Source organism: Acomys minous (genome assembly GCF_964271855.1).
Source record: "Acomys minous genome assembly, chromosome: 1".
NCBI lineage: Eukaryota > Metazoa > Chordata > Mammalia > Rodentia > Muridae > Acomys > Acomys minous.
Window position 1 is genome coordinate 178,987,698 of NC_140483.1, and position 19,291 is coordinate 179,006,988.

Consider the following 19,291-nt stretch of genomic DNA (forward strand, 5'->3'; position numbering starts at 1 on the left):
ACATAAGTGGCCCAAAAAATTCTACCAAGGAACTCCTACAGCTGAGAAACACCTTCAGCAAATTGGCTGGATATAACATCAACTAAAAAAAAAAATCAGTAGCCCTCTTTTGTACAAAAGACATACAGGCTGAGAAAGAAATTAGGGAAACAACACCATTCACAATAGCTACAAAACCCATAAAGTATCTTGATGTAATTCTGACTAAGCAAGTGAAAGACTTGTATGAAAAAAACATGATGTCTCTGAAGAAATTGAAGAAGATATCAGAATATGGAAAGATCTTCCATGCTCATGGATCAGTAGAACTAACATAGTAAAAATGGCCATCTTTCCAAAAGCAATATACAGATTCAATGCAATCTCTATCAAAATACCTACATAACTATTTACCGTCCTTGAAAAAAATCAATTCTCAACTTCATATGGAAAAACAAAACACCAAGAACATCTAAGACAATCCTATACAATAAAAGATCTTCTGGAGGAATCTCCATCCCTGATCTCAAGCTGTACTATAGAGCAACAGTAATCAAAACTGCACAGAACTGATATAGAAACAGCCAGGTGGGCCAGTGCAATAGAATAGAAGACCCAGAAATAAACCCACACACGTGTGGACACTTGTTTTTTTGACAAAGAAGCCAAAACAATGGAAAAAAGGATAGCATCTTTAACAAATGGTGCTGATCTAACTGGATAGCTACATGTAGAAAAATGCAAATAGACCCATATTTATCACCATACACACAACTCAAGTCCAAGTGGATTAACGACCTCAACATAAGACCAGACACAATAAATCTGTTAGAAGAGAAAGTGATGAAAACCTTGAGCTCATTGGCACAGGAGACAACTTCCTGAACAGAACACAGCAGCCCAGGCTCTAAGATCAACAATTAATAAATGGGACCTCATGAAACTGAAAAGCCTCTGTAAGGCAAAAGACTCAACAGAACAAAACGACTGCCTATAGACTAGGAAAAGACCTTTACCAACCCTACATCTGACAAAGGGGTAATGTATAAAGAAGTCAAGAAATTAAACATCACCAAACTAGATAAACGAATTAACAAATGGGGTACAGAATTAAACAGAATTATCAAGAAAGGAATATCAAATGGTGGAGAAACACTTAAAGAAATGCTCACTGTCCCTAGTCATTAGGGAAATGCAAGTCAAAACAACCATGAGATTCCACCATATACTCCTCGAATTGGCCAAGATAAAAAACTCAAGTGACAGCACATGTTGGCAAGGATGTGGAGAAATGGGAACATTCTTCCATTGCTGGTGGGAATGCAAACTTGTACAACCACTTTGGAAATCAATCTGGCACTTTCTCAGAAAATTGGCAATAGTTTCTCTAAAGACCCAGCTATATTGCTCTTAGGCACAAACCCGAAAGATTTTCCACCACATCACAAGGACAGTTGCTCAACTATGTTCATAACTGCTTTATTAGTAATATCCAGAATCTGGAAACAACTACGTGTCCCTCAACCAAAGAATGGATAAAGAAACTGTGGTACATTTACACAATGAAATACTACTTAGCTATTAAAAACAAGAAAATCTTGAAAATTTTCAGGCAAATGGATAGAACTAGAAATGATTATTTTGAGTGAGGCAATTGAGACACAGAAAGACAGGCATGGTACATGCTTAACATTATAAGCAGATATTAACCACAACACAGGATAACCACACTATAAATCACAGACATAAAGAAACTAAGTAACAAGTAGGATGCCTGTTTCCCCAGCACTCTGGAGGAAGAAGAATGGGGTTCAGGAGTTCAAGACTTTTCTCAGACACACAGTGAGTATGAAGTCACCCTGAGTTACATGAGATTCTGTCTCAAAACATAAAGGTGTGAGAGGTAGCAAGATGGTTCGGTGAGTAAAGGTCCTTGGTGCAAAATCTGATGAAGTTAGTTTGATTCCTCCATCCTACATGATGGAAAGAGAGAACCAACTCCTGAAAGTTGTCTTCTGACCTCCACACATGCCGAAAATGCTTCATAACGATGATAATACCAAAGTATGTCCTGTAATCATATCTGCAGGAACAGAAATCATCATTTGAATGTATAGGGACAGTTTCACAGTGCACAGAAATAGCAGTCAAACAGATTACTTGGGGGTCACTTATGATTCTATGTGAATTTTAGGATTGTTTTTCCTACTCCTATGCAAAATACTACTGGTATTTTGTGAGGACTGAGTTGCATTTGTAAGTAACTTTGAGTTGCTTGGACATTTTAAGAATATTAACTCTTGTGGGACATGCCCCTTGGGCTAGTATGCAGATATAGGTGAGTATATACCATTTGAGTCTTTCTGAAACTGGGACAGAAGGGAGGACATCCTAATGGGACTCTAAATGAGAGAAGTATGGGAGAATAGCAAAGTAGATGGATCCAGAGGGTCCTAGAAACCTACAAGTAGAACATTATGATAGGCAGATTTGGGCCCAGGGGTCCCGCTCAAACTAAGGCACCAGCCAAGGACAATACAGGCGGTAAACTTTAAACCCCTACCCAGATCTAGCCAATGGTCAGAACATTCTCCACAGTTGAGTGGAGAGTGGGATATGACTTTCTCACGTACTCTGGTGCCTCATATTTGATCATGTCCCCTGGAGGGGGAGACCTGGTGGCACTCAGAGGAAGGACAGCAGGTTACCGAGAAGAGACTTGATACCCTATGAGCATATACAGGGGGAGGTAATCCCCCTCAGGAACAGTCATAGGGGAGGGGAATAAGGGGAAAATGGGAGGGAGGGAAGAATGGGAGGATACAAGGGATAGAATAACCATTGAGATGTAACAAGAATAAATTAATAATAAAAAAAAGAATATTAACTCTCCTAATCCATGAAGTTGGGACTTCTTTCAATTTTCTAATGTTTTATTTAATTTTTTCACCAGAACTTGATAGTGTGTGTGTGTGTGTGTGTGTGTGTGTGTGTGTGTGTGTGTGTCTGTGCATCTGTGTGTCTGTGTGGTTGTGGGGGTGCATGTTCATGTGTGTGCCTGTGTATTCTGAGACAAGAGGAAATTCTCAGATGTTGTTGTTTAGGTGAATGTCCTTTTTCCTTTTCTTTCTTTCTCTCTTTTTTTTTTAGAGTCAACGTTTTTCACTGGCCTGGAGCCCATCAAGTAGGCTAGGGTCAGTGAAGTCCAGGGACAAACCTGTCTCCATGTCTCCAGTTCTGTGATTACCAGCATGCTTCCAACCTGGCCTTTTAAAGATGGATTCTGGGGCTCGGTCTCAGGTCCTCATGCTTGCTACTGAATTCACCTACTGATTTCATGATGTTCTAAGTAGAGATAATTTACATCCTTGATTATATAATCGCAAGCATTTCTTGTAGCTACTGTTACAATAGGAATTACTTTCATTATTCCTTTTCTATCCGGTTCATTTTACTGTAAAAAAAAATTTCAGTTTTTGCATGTTGGTTTTGTGTTGTGTGAAAATTAACTGAATCTTTTTTTAAAATCAGTTTTAACAGTATTTTAGTGAGTAGATTGATTTCTTTATATGTGAAATGCTGTTAAATGTAATAGGGTTAATTTAATTTTCTTTCTTTCCATTGGAATCCCTTTTCTTTCTTTTTCCAAATTGCTCTGACTTAGGGCAACGGTACTGTAAGAGATGAAATGGACATCTTTGTCTTTCTCCACTTTTTAAAGGAAGTGTTCTTAGATATTTTAAATTAAATTTTTATATTCTAATTTCTCTTAATGTTGGCCCCTGAATTTTGACATGGTTCATTGACTACCTTTCATGCTTTAGTTGCCCACGTTCTGGACTTTCATTATATTTTTGGTTAACTGTGGGCTTTAATTGACTCTTCATGACTTATGCAAAACTGGAATGTGAGAAACCCTTGCAGAGGCTTCAGCACATTGCTCCTTTCATGGCATAAGTTCTTTGTTGGATACAGATTTACTATCTAGCCTAATTAACCCAATTAAACGAACAGAATAGAAAGCATTCATGTTTCACTGTAGTGCTATCCTAGGTTGTTATTTCTATAATTAGTTTCATGAGGTAGGTGGTGTGGCTTCTAACTATTTCACAGAATATGTGCAGTTTATTCCATTAGTGCTTCTGACCTTCTGCATATGTCTGTTAAATAGAAATATTGAAGCAGGACATAACTGGGAAAGTTGACCAAAACTTAACTTTCTCTGCACTGTCTACCTTGGGTGAGATGTTGAACCAAAGAAATCTTAATAGCTTTCATGTATTTCAGTGTTCAAAATACTTAGTAGATACTTTTGATATAATTTTTTTACCATGTATTTTAGTTAGTAGGCTAAGATATAACTCACCCAGCCATCTTCTGCACTGTTCTCCATGCTAAGACTATTTTTCTTTATACCTAGGTGAAGGGGGTCCCAAAGCTATCTGAATCCTCCATTCACATCCAACTCCGAACTCTCTATTATGTTCCTTTATACATGCTAACTAGCCTCTCTCAAGCTCATTTTAATCACCTATAAAGTGATACTTATGGAGTGAGGTTGTTGTGAGGAGCAGGCGTGTGAATACACAAAGCATTTGGAGCATTGATGGGAAAGCTTCCTTAGACTCAGATGCTATAAAGAGTGCTCCAGGGGTAGCACAGGTGGCCGTGGAGATACGGTGTACTGACCTTAGCAATAGAATGAAATTTCAAAAGAAAAAAGGTAACTCTTAAGTTGTTTATTATTAAGTTGAGGCACTCCAGCATGGATGGGAAAGATGTTTATGAAAACCCAGCCCTAGCCAAGCTATTGGCAACCCATGGCTGCTGGCGGGTGGGGGGAGTCTTTTCTGCAGGAATGAAGCTACTGATCGGCTACCCTTGTTCTAGAAGCCACACATCTATGCACAGAAGGGCAGCACTAAGTGGACTCAGTGGGTTTAAAAAGGAGTACATGATGCTGGGAGGGGAAAGTGGGGGGCGTGCTTGGGAGGATCTGGAGGGGAGCGAGTGAGGGGCAAACATGATCCAAATACATTATATCCATTTATGCATTTTCAAAAAAATTTAAAATAGATACAATTACTCAATGTGTAGATAGAAATATAAAGCCAAATGAGAAGAGGGCAGATTCATGTTCCTGAGGTACATGAGCATCTAAAGGCAGAGAAGAATAAAAAGGGTCATCACCTCAGAAGTGGCTCTCAGATTTTAAATAAGAATGGCAGTGCAGAAGTCAAAACTTGAAATTTGGGGAAGATGTGCTTGAAAAGTTGCAAAGAGACCAGACATGCAGTTTACTGTCTTTATTTGATTACCCAGGAGGGCACTGATAATGTGGCCACATTGGAAGCCATGATGGGGCGAGTGGAACGGTGCATAGAGCTGAGATCCAGGAAGCAGTGCACGTGACTGTTTGGGTCAAGGATTAAAGACAGGTAAGAGATTATGAAGTGCCGTTTGTATATAGGAAAGATCTTTTTGCTTCTCTTTCTCCCTTTCATCTCTTCTTTTTCACTCTTCCCCCCTCCCTCTCTCCCTCTCGTGGTTGATTAATAATACTGTGAAGAAATGTGTCTTGGTAATTGAAGAGTCTAAGTAAGAACATTTTTCCAAGGCTGGAGCATCTAGAGCACAGGTGGAATCTGTTTTCTCTTTTGCAAAATAGGTAACTGGGTAATGCCACACTGCTTCTGTGAAAATAAGATAAAGATATAACTTAAAAACAGGGCTTTACTATGGAGAAGTACCAGAGTTGTAGTATTAATTATTGCTGTGATTGCCACAGCAATCTATCACTCTGTATATAAATGGTAGACTGTAGAACCGTTTTCTCCAATGTTAAAAATGAAATGTTCTTCTTTTCCAATCTCAAACATCTGAGTTATGACAATAACTTTCAGACCCCATGAAATTTCTTGGGAAAGTGGAGGAGAAAATTCCCTCAGTAGGGAAAGAACTGTTTTTCCTAACCTAGAATGTTTCATTTCTGCATGGCGCAGAAAAGTTGCAGTAACTTGTATACAATTAAAAAAATCACAAAAATACCAGTGCATATCAGTCAGAGAAACAATTTCAAAAACTCTTCCTAAACACAGGGTGAATCTCCACAGTTATGTATTTAATCCAAGTAGCCAACGCTCAATGGAGGGATGGGGCGGGTTACAACCCAAATATATACACTGCCTGCTCCTGTTTAATTCAGATTTCTTCATCATCACTTGGAATTACAGAGAAAAGTCAGGCTTTAAAAATATACCCAAGGTAAGAGTAGGTTTTCTTAGCAGTTTGCCCCTTATATAAAATATACAGAGTATTTTCAGGAGCCATGACAACCCTGAGGTCTTCACTATCAATGAGTCCAGGGTAAGGACTAGTTTCCTTGTGTACTTTAGATTAACCCGAGAGGCAGATGATACAAATGGATTTTTTCTCCAGAAACAGTTTTGCACTGATTCATCCTATCTATCTATCTATCTATCTGTCTGTCTATCTATCTATCTATCTATCTATCTATCTATCTATCTATCTATCATCTATATACGCATCTCTCTATCTCTTATTTTTTGGTCACCTTGACACAAACTGGAGATCCCTGGGAAAAGGAAGTCTTAGTTAAGGAAATGCCTCCTTGAGATTGGCTGATAGGCAACTCTGTGGGGAATTTTATTGATTAATGATTGATAATGGGAGGGCCAAGCCAACTCTCGGTTGTTTAACAAAGGTTGCTGGGCATGGGAAGAAATCCAGTAAACAGCACTCCTCCATGACCTCTACTTCAGTTCCTGTCCTGGCGTCCCTCATAGATGGCCTGTGATTTGGACCTGTAAGACAAATCAACCCTTTCCTCCTCAGGTTTCTTCAGTCCTGGTGCTAATCACAGCAACAGGACGCAGGCTGGGGCGGTGCTTTTACTTACAGAAGTTTAAACTCCGCTGCAAGGTTCTTGCCACAGCACCCTTCCTGCTGCCCTGAGAGTTCAGACACTAAACTGCAAGTCAAGATGCTCAGTTTCCAGAGATTAGTCTAAAGGAGAATTCAGCTTCTCAATGTGACCTTTAGCATTTTAATTAACATATTATTGCATCACTTTATTCCTCTCCCTCCCTTCTTCCAATCCCTCCTATGTCCTCTCCTTTTAACCTTCCTTTGTCTTCTCCCTAGTTCCTCTGAAGTAGCTCCCTACTCCCTGTCAAAATGATGGCCAGCTTTACTTTGATCATCATTGTTACACACACACACACACACACACACACACACACACACACACACACACACATGCATTAAAAAAAAAAGAACTCACTGAGTCTGTTCAGTGCTGTTTATATGAGTCTGGGACTTGGCAAGGGCAGAAACCCACAATTGTTGAGACCCTGTGATTCTACAAGGACTGCCCACTGAAGCACAACTACTTATATTAGCTTTTTTTCTACTCACATGAAGGAAAAAGATTCTTTGTATTCAAAATCTGGTTGAATAGTCAGATTAATAAAACAGAATCTGACTCTCAAAGAAGTTGGCTATTGCCTTTAGAATGGCCTGTAAGGAGAACAGTGTGTCCTTGCGGCTTCCTGCCAGATAACCTGCCAGGGGCAGGAAAGGGAGCCCTGTTTGTTTGAGGCATTAGATTTCCTGTTTCTAAGCACACATCTTCTTGGTCTTTAACTGAGGATCTTAGTTTCCACTTTTTCCTTCAGAATAGGTTCACATCCTGAACACACCAATTTCATTTTAAAAACTATTACGTTCCTTTCTTCCTCAGCCATCAATAGAATCATGTGAAGTGTGTCTCAGTGGAATTGAGGCTGAGCATAATTCCATAATCAGTTATAGGGACTGTGGCTTGGAACCTTGAACTATCTGAATCAAATACGTGTGGCTTCATAAGAACAGACTGCTAAGGTCAGGCCAACTCACACTTCTCATTCATCAGAAAGCTTTTGTAATTTGAGTAAAGCATCCGGGTTCCTATGTCAAACTTGCACTCAAGGACACTGACGCTTACAGAGTTGAGATATTAAGTTGATAACGACAGAGATCTTTGCCTTACACCCTTCATCCTTTATTTGGAAACCTAAGTTCTTCAATATGTTTTTAAATTATTTTATTCTTTTATACATATGTGCTAAATTGAAAGAGCACTTGAAACATATAATATTTGGCAATGAGTGTCATCATCATGGTCTAATATCTTCCTGGGTCTCGTCCTCATTTCAATTTGGCTCACTGGCTAAGCACCTTTCTCTCAGATGGATTCTTGACCAAAATTAGTCTAAATTATGCTTGAGAGCCAGTCTGCTCTCATGAGGAAAACAGTTCTTTTGTTTTTATGATCTCTGTATGAATTACTGCACCTGTTTCCTGTCACTTTTCAGAAGAACAATTCATCCATGAAAGGTCATTTCACATTGGCTTAGCAGAAGAGTCACCTCATTTCACAGGAGCTGGTTGTGTAGATGTATAGATGTTAGAGTTATAAAGAGAACCTTACTGCCAAGAACGCCAGAGACTGTCTCTGCTACCAACAAATGCTGCCACGTCTATATCCTTAGTGCCTAGTACAGTGCATGGCACTGGGATGCCTGCCTAACCAAATCCTCTCAGAACACTACCGGTAGGCTCTGTGGACCAACAACTCATTTCTTGGGAGGTGGTTCATCTTTTGCTGCCTTCCCAACACTCTGTCCTGTTTGCTGTGTAGGGAAGAACATGTGCTCATTGTTTCTCTTCTGGTCGAAAGGCTTAAATCTTTCACACGCCCACCACCCACTATGCTTTTGCCTGAGACTGCATGAGGAACAGAAACTTCATCTCTCAGGATCCTAGAAGTGGCAACCCCTGGGGCTGGAGACCCAGCACAGGCTTCAGGCTGGTGCATCCCTGGTCTTATTAGAGGGTTCTCTTCTGCACTAGGGATTCTCACCGGCATGTCTTGTGGGGTCAGAGATGCCTGATTCCTTTTGGCCAGGCTACCTTGGTGTGGCTGTGAGGCCTTCCTCTTGTGGCATGAAGGGCTGCTGAGGGACTTTTTTTTCCCTCCTTCTGACCCTCCAGAGGACTCGTTTGGGTTACAGGAGCCACAGTATCTGGCCTAGGCAATACTCTAATGAAATCCAGATGACCAGTCTTCCTAAAGACATCTCCTGTTACCATAAATGGTGAGGGTCTCCCAGTCTGTTTAATGGACCTTTCAGTTGTAATGTCTTTCTTCCAACACAACACGTTGGTGGGACCTAAGGGCTTGAGACAGGGTGGGCTTACTGTTTGTTTATCCTGTATGGAAAAAGTTCTCTTTCTCAGCTCTAGTGGCTACTGTTGGGTGAATCCAAAGTCTCCTGTGTTTCTCTTTCCCTCTCCTCAGCCAGCAGCCCCGAGACTGTGCTCTCCTGAGGATTGTCCTGTGACATTAGACCATCTCAGGTTCTGACAAGCAGCATGATAGTTACACACTGGAGAACTTTTTTCTCTTGATCCATCTTTGTCCTGTGTGAGTTCATCAGGGGTCAGGGACTGGGGATGAGTATCAGGGTTGGGTGCTTGTCATTCTATAAAACTCTTGGTAATGTAAACACACTCCCCAAGACTCACAGATTCAAGGCCCCAACCCTTGAATCAAGCTCTTTCCTGTGTGCCCACAAACTTTCCCACCATTTCCCAACATCTCTTCTCATGTTTTCATCCTGACAAGAAAGCACCGGCTCCCTACTTAGAAAATTCACCCTTCATCTGTTTATATGAGGGTGGCCTCAAGGTTTCACTTGGAGTGAGATAAAACAGTTTCTGGAACTTTCTTAAAACTCCAAGACTGTGCTCACGGTATGATAGGAGGAGCCTATTCCTAGGTGTCTGATCCCTGTCCCACCAGCAAGCTCACTTTGTCTTCCTCAGCACACTGCATGCTGGGTTTAAAACGGCTGTTTGCCCCTCTCCTATTCTTTCTTAGTGCATCCCTATTGCCCAACCATCAGTGAGACTCTAGTGCTTGTTAATACAACAATAGAGCCTATGTAAGTTGTGCCAATGTGGTACCAAGAGGAGGACACTTGGGGCTGCCAGCATCCCCTACCTTCTGATCATTTAAGGTCCAGATACAACTCACACCAAGTGGAGTCCTATTATGGGCGACAATGGTGGGATTATAAACCACTCTTTAAAAGAATCTGCAACCACATTTTTTTTGTCACCTCAGGGGCAGTCTTGGAGGAACTACCATGCCCAGGACTCATTTTCTATAAAATGCAATTGAAGTTAGAAGAAGAAAATAGGAGATATCCTTAGTTATGATATAAGTCAAACCCTCTTTCTGATTCCAAACCTAGACTGCTTATGCCCAAACTCTCATCTCTCCATTCCAGGTATGACAACCCCTGGCCAAAGTAGGTTCTAGAAGTCTGGAAACTGGGCAGGCTCACCAATGCCTTGGAAGTCCTTCCAGGGGCTTCTGAGTCTTTACAGGCCATGCATTCTGGGCCCAATCAGGGAATCAAATACTACTTGCAAACGCGTTTACAGAACCTTCCTCTGCAGGGTGTCTTATCCACTTTAATGTGCAGTCACAGTCTCAACCTTGCTGCGTTCTGTGAGAAACATAACATATTACAACTTTTCATTTACTGTCTGCTGAAGACCCAAACACTTTTTATTTATTTATAGGCCTGAGACTATCTCTGCCTCCTCAGGTACTGAATAGGATCATGGGCTGTGACATCCGTCCTTCCCTGAGTCACATTTAATCAGGACTACACACTCTTGCTATGACAGACTTCTCTTGCCTGAACTAAAAGAGTGGTGCCGACTTCACTGTTAATAGACCTCACTTCCCCTTCACCATGTGGACAGGAACAGCGGTCTTATGACCTCCACCTTTCACTACCCAAAGACTCTCCCAAGAACCCACCAACCCAATGACAATACTAGCCCAAGAACTTCCACAGGTAACAGGAGTGTTTAAGCCCCTTACAGCACTTGGTTTTCAGAGCTGCTGGGCTCTGGGTTTGTGGCTGCTGCTCAAGGTAGGCCCTGCACCAAACAAAAGTCAGGACGTTGGTGATTTACGGTAACAGATCTGGACAAATGTAACTAAATCAACAGAACACTATCAGGCATGCTGATGACTCTTGGGCTCAAGAATTAAGGGACTGGATGGCGAGGCTTTGAAACAGATGAGATAATGTGGTTTCTGGTTGTTTCACCTTCTGGGGGCATTTGCAGTCATTTGTCTGCTTCTTACATTTTGTTCCTGTGTTTTTAACCTACTTGTCAAGTTTGCTTCTCCCATGCTTCAGCAGGTCCGTCTCCAAGGCTTTTATCCCTTACCCTCAGAAAGTCTTACTTTCTCCAAGTCTCCTGGGCCAGGAATGCAGACCTTCTGCCAAAACCACTCCTAAGTGTAATTCTTATTTTATGGCACGGCATGGAAGCCCTGCCAGAGTAACACATGATACATCGAGGCCAGTGTGTTCCTTCCGCTTGGCTCAGAGAAGCTACTGAGGAAGAGGGCTTCAGTCGGCTGGCTCCCTGGTGACAGGTCTGTTGCACTGACAAGGTGGAATGTAAAGGCAAGGCTGTGATTAGGAAAACAGAGAGAAAACAGGCCCCCAGTTTAGCCTTGGTCCAGGAAGTGACCCCCAAACAAGACAATAGCCCTGTTCTGCTCCAGTTAGAACCAGCTGGAAGGTACAGTATCATAGGCCTGTGAAAATGGCCTATAACTTGGATATCACAGAAGTGCAGCATTATAAACCCATTTAAGACCAGAACACTGACCAATCAGGACTGTCCTCACTTAAAAGGCATGAATAGAGCTGAGGGATGAGGGACGGGGGTAGAGCGCACAGTGTCTTCTCCTAAGCAAACAAGACTTCTCCCAACTAGGGAACTTTTGCTGGCAATTCCATTACTTCCCCAGTAATGTGGTAAAACAAACAAACAAACAAACAAAAAACAACAACAACAAAAAAACCCTCTCCAGTTGTTTCAAGTGAAACAAAACAAAGCAAAACAAAAACCTCAAGCTTTACATTCAGAATTTTAGGTGCACCAAGATAGGAAAGATGTTTTCTTCAAGGCTGCCAAATACAAATAACCAAAACACTAAGAATGTAACATTTATATAATTCCTGATCATGCCATGATTCTTCTTGCTACAGATAGTTTATTGTATATATGTGTAATAATATAAATGTATATGTAAAAATAAAAATGTTCAATTAATTAAAATGAGAAAAAACTCACATAGTAAATAAAATCCATTAATAAATAAAAATAAAAAAAAAAGAAAAACCTCAAGCAAGGCTTTCCCAAAGTTTCTAAACTTTACAGCTATGTACAGTAAAAAAGCCAAAACCTGGGGAAAATTTAAAACTAGAACCTCCAAAACATACCTAAACCTGAAATCATGCATAGCACAAACTAGAGAAAATTCGGGAGAAAAAAGGTAAAAGAAAGTTCACTGAATGCAGATCTTTTATGAGCACAATTGAACATTTCAGGAATATTAAAACTCAAGACATTTTAACCACTTTTTACACATTTGGTTCAAAATATTGGTGGGTTGTTTCTAGCTGAAATGTTTTTGTTGCTGTACACACACACACACACACACACACACACACACACACACACACACACACAGAGCCCTGTAATGCTGACAGTGGAAAATGCATGCCTTTGTGGTCTTAACAGCTCAAGCAATACCTTTCTCTCAATTTGATGTAGGCTAGTGCTGCACCCTTCTATATCATTAGGCACTGATTGCCCCATTACAGTGCTTTGGGACAGCCGTAAAATTGTGCCCCAGGCTTTTCAGCAAATTCAGTTTTAAAGTAAATGTCCCCAGCAGTCAGAATTATTTAGTAAACAGAGTTTCTTCTAGAACAATGGCTTAAGGTCTTGCACACTTGCTAAATCCTTGGGTTACAAAATACTTGGGCACTTAGTGGGGCAATTGCCATTTCTCATCAGTTCCCTTTCCTCCTCACAAGCTTCAACATGCAAAGGGAACATTTTGTACTTAGGGTCTACAGATTCACACAGATATCCTTAACCCGTCAAATGCTTCATTATTATTATTATTATTATTATTATTATTATTATTATTATTAATTAATTAATTTTTAAAATCATTTTGAAGAAGGGGAAGTGAGAGGCTCTGAACCAAGACATTATAAGGAGAGTTAGGTCCTTTAAAAATATTCTTTGGGTAAAAAGGAATATAACCACCCAAGATCCAAGGGATATAAATGTGTTCTAAATCATTCCATCACTTGAATATACTCCTTTAACAAAAATCTCTGGATAGAAATTCTTGTCAATCACTACAGGCTGACAACAAATAACCAGTAGGGACTGCCAGAGGCATTTTCTCACACAGTTTTTATTAGTCTTCTCAATAGTTCTTGAGGACTTCCAATTCTGAGGAAACTGAGGGTTTGTGAGGATAAATAGTTCACCCAAGATTATGCTGATCATAAGTGACCAGAGAGTGAACATCAAGAATGGGCTAATATCCCATGGGAGAGAGCTATACGCTGACCTATCAGCCATCATCTGCTATGCTTGCAGACAGGAGGGATCAAGGACAGCACAAGACCAACAGAGTAAACCAACCTGGGCCCAGGGGCTTCACAGAGATTGAACCACCAACCAAAGAGCACACATGGGATAGACCTAGGCCCCTTACACATATGCAGCAGATGTGCAGCTTGGTCAACATGGTGGGGCGTCTAACAATTGGAGCAAGGGTTGTCTCTGGGTTTGTTTCCTGCCTTTGGATCCCTTTCTTATAGCTGGACTGCCTCTTCTGGCCTCAGTGGAAAAGGGTGTCCTTAGTCCCTCTGTGACTTGATGTGCCAGGGTGGGTGGGTGCCCATGAAGGGCCTCCCCCTCTCTGACGAGAAGGGGAAGAGGGAAGGGGGGGGGGGAGAACGGTGATGTGAGGGTGGGACTGGGAGGAGAGAAGGGAGGAGGCTTCAATTAAGCTGTAATGTGATTAAATAAATAAACTAATGAAAAAATAATGGGATAATAAATGAAATCACCAGTACAGCTTAAACTGTTTATAGTAGATACAGGGTGTAAAAAGGTAGTATCAAGTATTAAGACAGATACAAATGCTAGAATGGAAGATAAATGAAATCTAAAACATGGGGAATATTTTAAAAGAGCTAGTTAGAGAAGCCTATAATTATATCACTTATGATCACCTGGGCTTTTAGACTTAGAGTATGCTTAATGTAGGTTAGGCCCCATCATTTGAATCTATATTCACCTGTCACTTGAAGAATGGCCCATCTGTACTACCCAGCATCCCACAGTGAGCCTCTCTTGGTCTCTAATGGAGGATGTAATGGTCTTGATTGTATTAATAAATGGGAATAAGACATCAAACCAAGGCAATGAATAAATTCATTCATTCCTTCTCTGGGTCCACGTGACTCTATAGTCAAGCTGTATATATAACCACATAGCTCAGTTGCAGCACAATAATATTGCTAGTTTGGAAAATTAATAGTTTTTCCATTGGTGTAGTTTGAAAAAAATCATACATACATTTTATTTTAGAGAAAATCTGAAGGAAGATGCATTTATTCAGAAGATTCACCTTTGAAGATTTTTGTCTTTATGTATTTAATTCGGACCAGACAGCCAAACCAACTAATCAAGCAATAACAACAACAACAACAACAACAAAAAGAAAGATTTGGAGTTCCCATCTGAGCAGTTGGCACACACAAATTTTAGTTACATTGGACTGAAGAAGCAGTTCCTATGTTGGGACATTTCTTTGGAAGGCTCTTTTAGAGCCATCCTGTCATCCCCATAGCAAGTTGGGTTTACTGGGAAATAGCCATATTACAGGCAGAGTGCTGAGGCTTGCTGCAGGCTATTCTTCAGGAAGGAGCCAGGATTAGGAAGGAGGCAGACTCCTGAAAACAATGTCAGGATTCGACATCCCCAGAAAGCTTTGAAGAAAGTTGGCTTTTTTGGCTTGAGTCTCATTTCACAAAGAGGTCCGGGCATTCCAGTGTGGTTTTGACCATTGTTGGCTGTTCTCCTTTCTCCCTGGAAAGTGGTTTGACCAGCAGCAAGGTGGCTCATTTCTGTGGAAGGCAAATTCCATATAGAACTGACCATCAGGGCAGCAGGACCCACAGCTGCTGGTAGAATAGTCCTGCCTCCCTGAAGGGATTTAAGAAGTTTAGCACAGAATCTGTTGCTCTTCAGACACTGAGACCGGTAAAAAGAAATGAAGCCAAGAGGAGCAGGAAGAAATATTTGAATACCTTGTTCTTCTCATAAACTTTATCTTTTAATCTGTAAATGATGGCCTTTTTTTCTTTCCTTTTGTTACTTTCAACTTATAGGCACATTTGTAAGGTCTGACTTGGCTAATTATTCTGACAATTTCCTATTCATTATCTCTCATAGCAGGGAGCCTCTTTGGACCATCAATCCTGTAAATTTACGATTGCACATTAATCAGTGAAATATAATTGCTAGTTGCATCCTCTGGGCTCCGGGCACACTGTATATGCCAGGATGTATACAATTAGCCTCCAGGTTTGCTTAGAAGCCCTTGCCCATCCAACAAGAAAATGAGCATTACAGTAATTGAGAAAATGAACACCTTGGGTCTCTCTCTGGCTGGCAGAAGTTGGAAACGCTTATCATCGACTTGCCTGATTTGGTTTTCATTATCTCCGAAAAGCATTGCCAGGCGAGAGGATATTTGGCACATGTAGGATTTCAGCTTGTTTGAGGTGAGGAAGGTGAGCCACAAAATGAGAAAATGTAGAGTCATAAAGACTCAGGGCTCAGAGTCCTCTCTCTTAAATCTTTTCTCCAGTAAGTGAGGTGGGGTAAGATTTCACCTGGAAGTTGAAAGAATTTCCTAAAGGTGTGCTTGCAGTTTTAGCTATCTGTAGATGTCTTAATCTGTTTTCCTATCTATAATGAAAATACAGGAGACGAAGTAGAGGCTTGCTTGGTTTTAGAGGTTGAAAAGCTCAAAGGGAGCGTGAGGGAAGGCTCTCTTGCTCAGGCAGGGTACTGGAGAATGTGTTCACTTATCTTCCTCTTAGAAGCCACTAAGGCCATTATAACCGCCCACCCTCCTACCCAACCCTCAGGATTGTATCTCAGTGCTTTTCCAAGGGCTCCATCCTAACATCGCTAACATAAATTTGAGGTTTAAGTTTCTGACACAGGAGCTTTGGGGGACATGTCAAGACATGACAACATATAAACATCATTCTTGTTTTCTTTACTTACAAAGCAGCATGATATATGACACTTAAAAATTGACAAAATATATCCAAAACAAATAAAGCAAGAAAGCAAAGCAATAAAACACACACACACACACACACACACACACACACACACACACACACACACACACATACACACACACATAAGATGGAATTGGTGTGTGTGTGTGTGTGTGTGTGTGTGTGTGTGTGTGTGTGTGTGTGTGTGTCTTTTCATTTGCTCCTCTTTCCAATGTGGCTAGTTGACCAAATCTCATATTTCTGCATTTCAAATAAATTAAAAGGAGGATTTATTTGCTCTCTTACGTTGTTATCTTCATTGTATCTGTGCTTGAATATGTAAGCAAATCCCTTCTGCAAGTTTTAAAATACATGCTTTAGCATAAAGGAACCCAATGATTGCATGCATTTCTGATAATATTACCACTGTTACTCAGTTGCTCAGTTCAGGAATCTAGGCAACAACTTCCCTTCTGAGATCTGAATAATGATATGGCTACAAGGTAAAGTATTTTCTTTTCTCAAATCTCACTTTCCTTGTGGTCTCTCTGTGTACTCTGCTTGGAATGCTTCATGGCCTCACATTTAAAGATAAAATGGTTCTGAGAAATGCAGAATTTACAAAGAAGTGATAGTATTTCTTCATACCAGGATAGGATAAAGTAGCAGTGGGCAGCTCAGGCTTCATGTGGGTCCTCTAGTAAGGGGAGCGGGGGCTGCCTATGACATGGATGCTGTTGCCTGCTCTTCTATTACTTCTCCCTGGTGGGACTGCCTTGCTAGGCCACTGGGGAAGAGGATGTGTTCAGTACTGATGTGATTTGATGACCTAGGATGCATGGGAAGGGAAGGCTTCTCTTTTCTGAGGAACAGGGGAGAGGGGAAGGGGAGAAGGAGGGAAGGTGGGACTGGGAGATCAAAAGAGATGGGGCTAGACCAGAAAAGAGCCAACCCTTGACACTATTAATCATATTCTGCTATGCTTGCAGAAAGAAGCCTAGCAGATTTGTCCTCTGAGAGGTTCCACCCAGCATCAGTTCGAAACAGATGCTGAGACTCACAGCCAAACATTGGGTGAAGAATAGAAAGTCATGTGGAGAAGTTGGGAAAGGAAAAAAGGACCTGGAGGTGACAGAAGGTCCATAAGAAGATCAACAGAACCAACGACCCAGGGCCCTGAGGGACTTGGTGAAATCAACCAAGGACCATGCATGGACGAGACCTGGGCCCCCTACACAGATGTCGCCAATGGATAGCTCAAGCTTCATGTGGGTCCTTTAGTATGGGGAATGGGACATTCTCTGATATGGACTCAGCTTTTTGATCACTTCCCCCTGGCAGGGTTGCCTTAGTAGGCCACAGAGGAAGAAGACATGCTCTGTCCTGATGTGACTTGATGATCTGGGGTCTGTGGGAAAGGGGGTGCTCCCCTTTTCTGAGGAATACAGAAAGGGGTATGGGAGGAGGAAGGGAGGGTGGAACTGGGAGGTGAGGAGGGATGGGGATATGACCAGAATGTAAAATGATAAATACATAAAATAAAAAGAAAATATTTTATTAATAATAAAAATAAATATTTTTCAGTTTATATTTTTCACCATTTAAAGTAAAAATTAGCATCCACTTGTGATAGAGAACATGTGGGTTTTGTCCTCTTGTGCTTGGGTCACCTCACTATAATTTTTCCTGTGAATTTATAATTAAATTTTTTCCATAGCTTAATAAACTCCAACTATATCCATATCTGTATGTCTATATCTATATCTATATATCACATCTTCATTACTTTTTCATCATTTGTGGTAGTTATTTGTTTTCCTTTTTACAAAAGATAATTTTTTGTGTGTGTTTTGCCTGCATATATGTCTGTGTACTACATGTGTGCCTGGTTCCTAAGGAGATCAGAGGATGTCAAATCCATTGAAATTGTATTTAAGGACAGTTGTGAGTCACCATGTGAGTTCTGGAAATTAAACCTGGGTCCTCTGCAAGAACAAGTTTTTAAACAACCACCGAGTCATCTTCCAGCCCCAAGACCTATTTAAAAATTATTTTTAGATGTGTATGTGTGTGTGCTCCTGCGTGAGCTCCTGCACGTCACATGCATAAGGAGTCTGAGGGGCTAACACTGAACATCAGAGTCCCAGGATCTGGAGTTGGACAGTTGTGATCTGCCAGGCGGGTTCCGGGAACCTAACCTAGGTCCTCCGCAAGAGCACTTAGTGTGCTCCTAACTGCTGAGCTCTCTCTCTAGCCCTCATCATCAGTCATCATGTCTTTTCCTGATGGTAAGCCAATCTGACTGAAAGCTCAGATTCTTGTCTGCTGTGTACAGTAGGTAGAATTCTTGAGGGCCTTATGGATCTGCTGTAAGTTGTTGTGCTTTCGGGGACTTCCAGCTCATGCCCCGGAGTCGGCATGCAGTCCAGGATATCTGTAAATGTTACCCAACACATAATAATAAATTACTTAAAACACTGAGACTCCCCACCCACTCCGCTTGTGTGTCATTTGATTGTGCAGCTCTTGAATGTAGTCTTTGTAGAAAACGATGTGGCCCAGAGAAGCCAAGAGATTGGACACCCCTGCCAGGCCCTTGGTCTAAAGAACTCCCTTCTTGTTCCTGTGTGTCCTCACAATAAACCCATTCTTGTAAGCTGCTTGTGTATCCCTTCCTTAGAACTCTCGAGTTTCTGACCTGCCAGACTAGTAAAACCTCGTAGGGTGAGTTTTCCTGTCAGTGATCTTACACGTGCTCGCTGATGCCTACAATTTCTGTAACAAAAATTAAATAAATAAAATAGAGCCTTTTGTTTCCATAAAACGAACAAAGAGTAAAGGTGGGGGGGGGGGGGGAAGAAAGGAAGTCAGCTAGTGTTTGCTGTGTGTCAGTTCTAGACCTGCACTGCAGTAAGTCCCATGCTCAGGGCATCCATTTGTATGCTCATTCTTAGTATTTCATGAGCATGTGTGTTAGATGGATTAACCTCACAGAAGAAAACCAATGCCCAGGGAAGGTATGCAATTGGCCCAAAGTCGAT

The 19,291-nt window shown here is 41.2% G+C and overlaps 1 long non-coding RNA gene across 1 annotated transcript in view; it reads left to right on the forward strand.

The window, feature by feature from the left end:
- The window catches only part of LOC311593214, a 36,170-nt gene extending 18,477 nt beyond the window's left edge, over positions 1 to 17,693 (forward strand). Inside the window, exons 2-3 of the long non-coding RNA XR_014777615.1 lie at positions 5,302 to 5,417; positions 17,240 to 17,693. This is a non-coding gene — a long non-coding RNA (uncharacterized lncRNA). The remainder of the gene's footprint in view (positions 1 to 5,301; positions 5,418 to 17,239) is intronic.
- Positions 17,694 to 19,291: the final 1,598 nt, after the last annotated feature.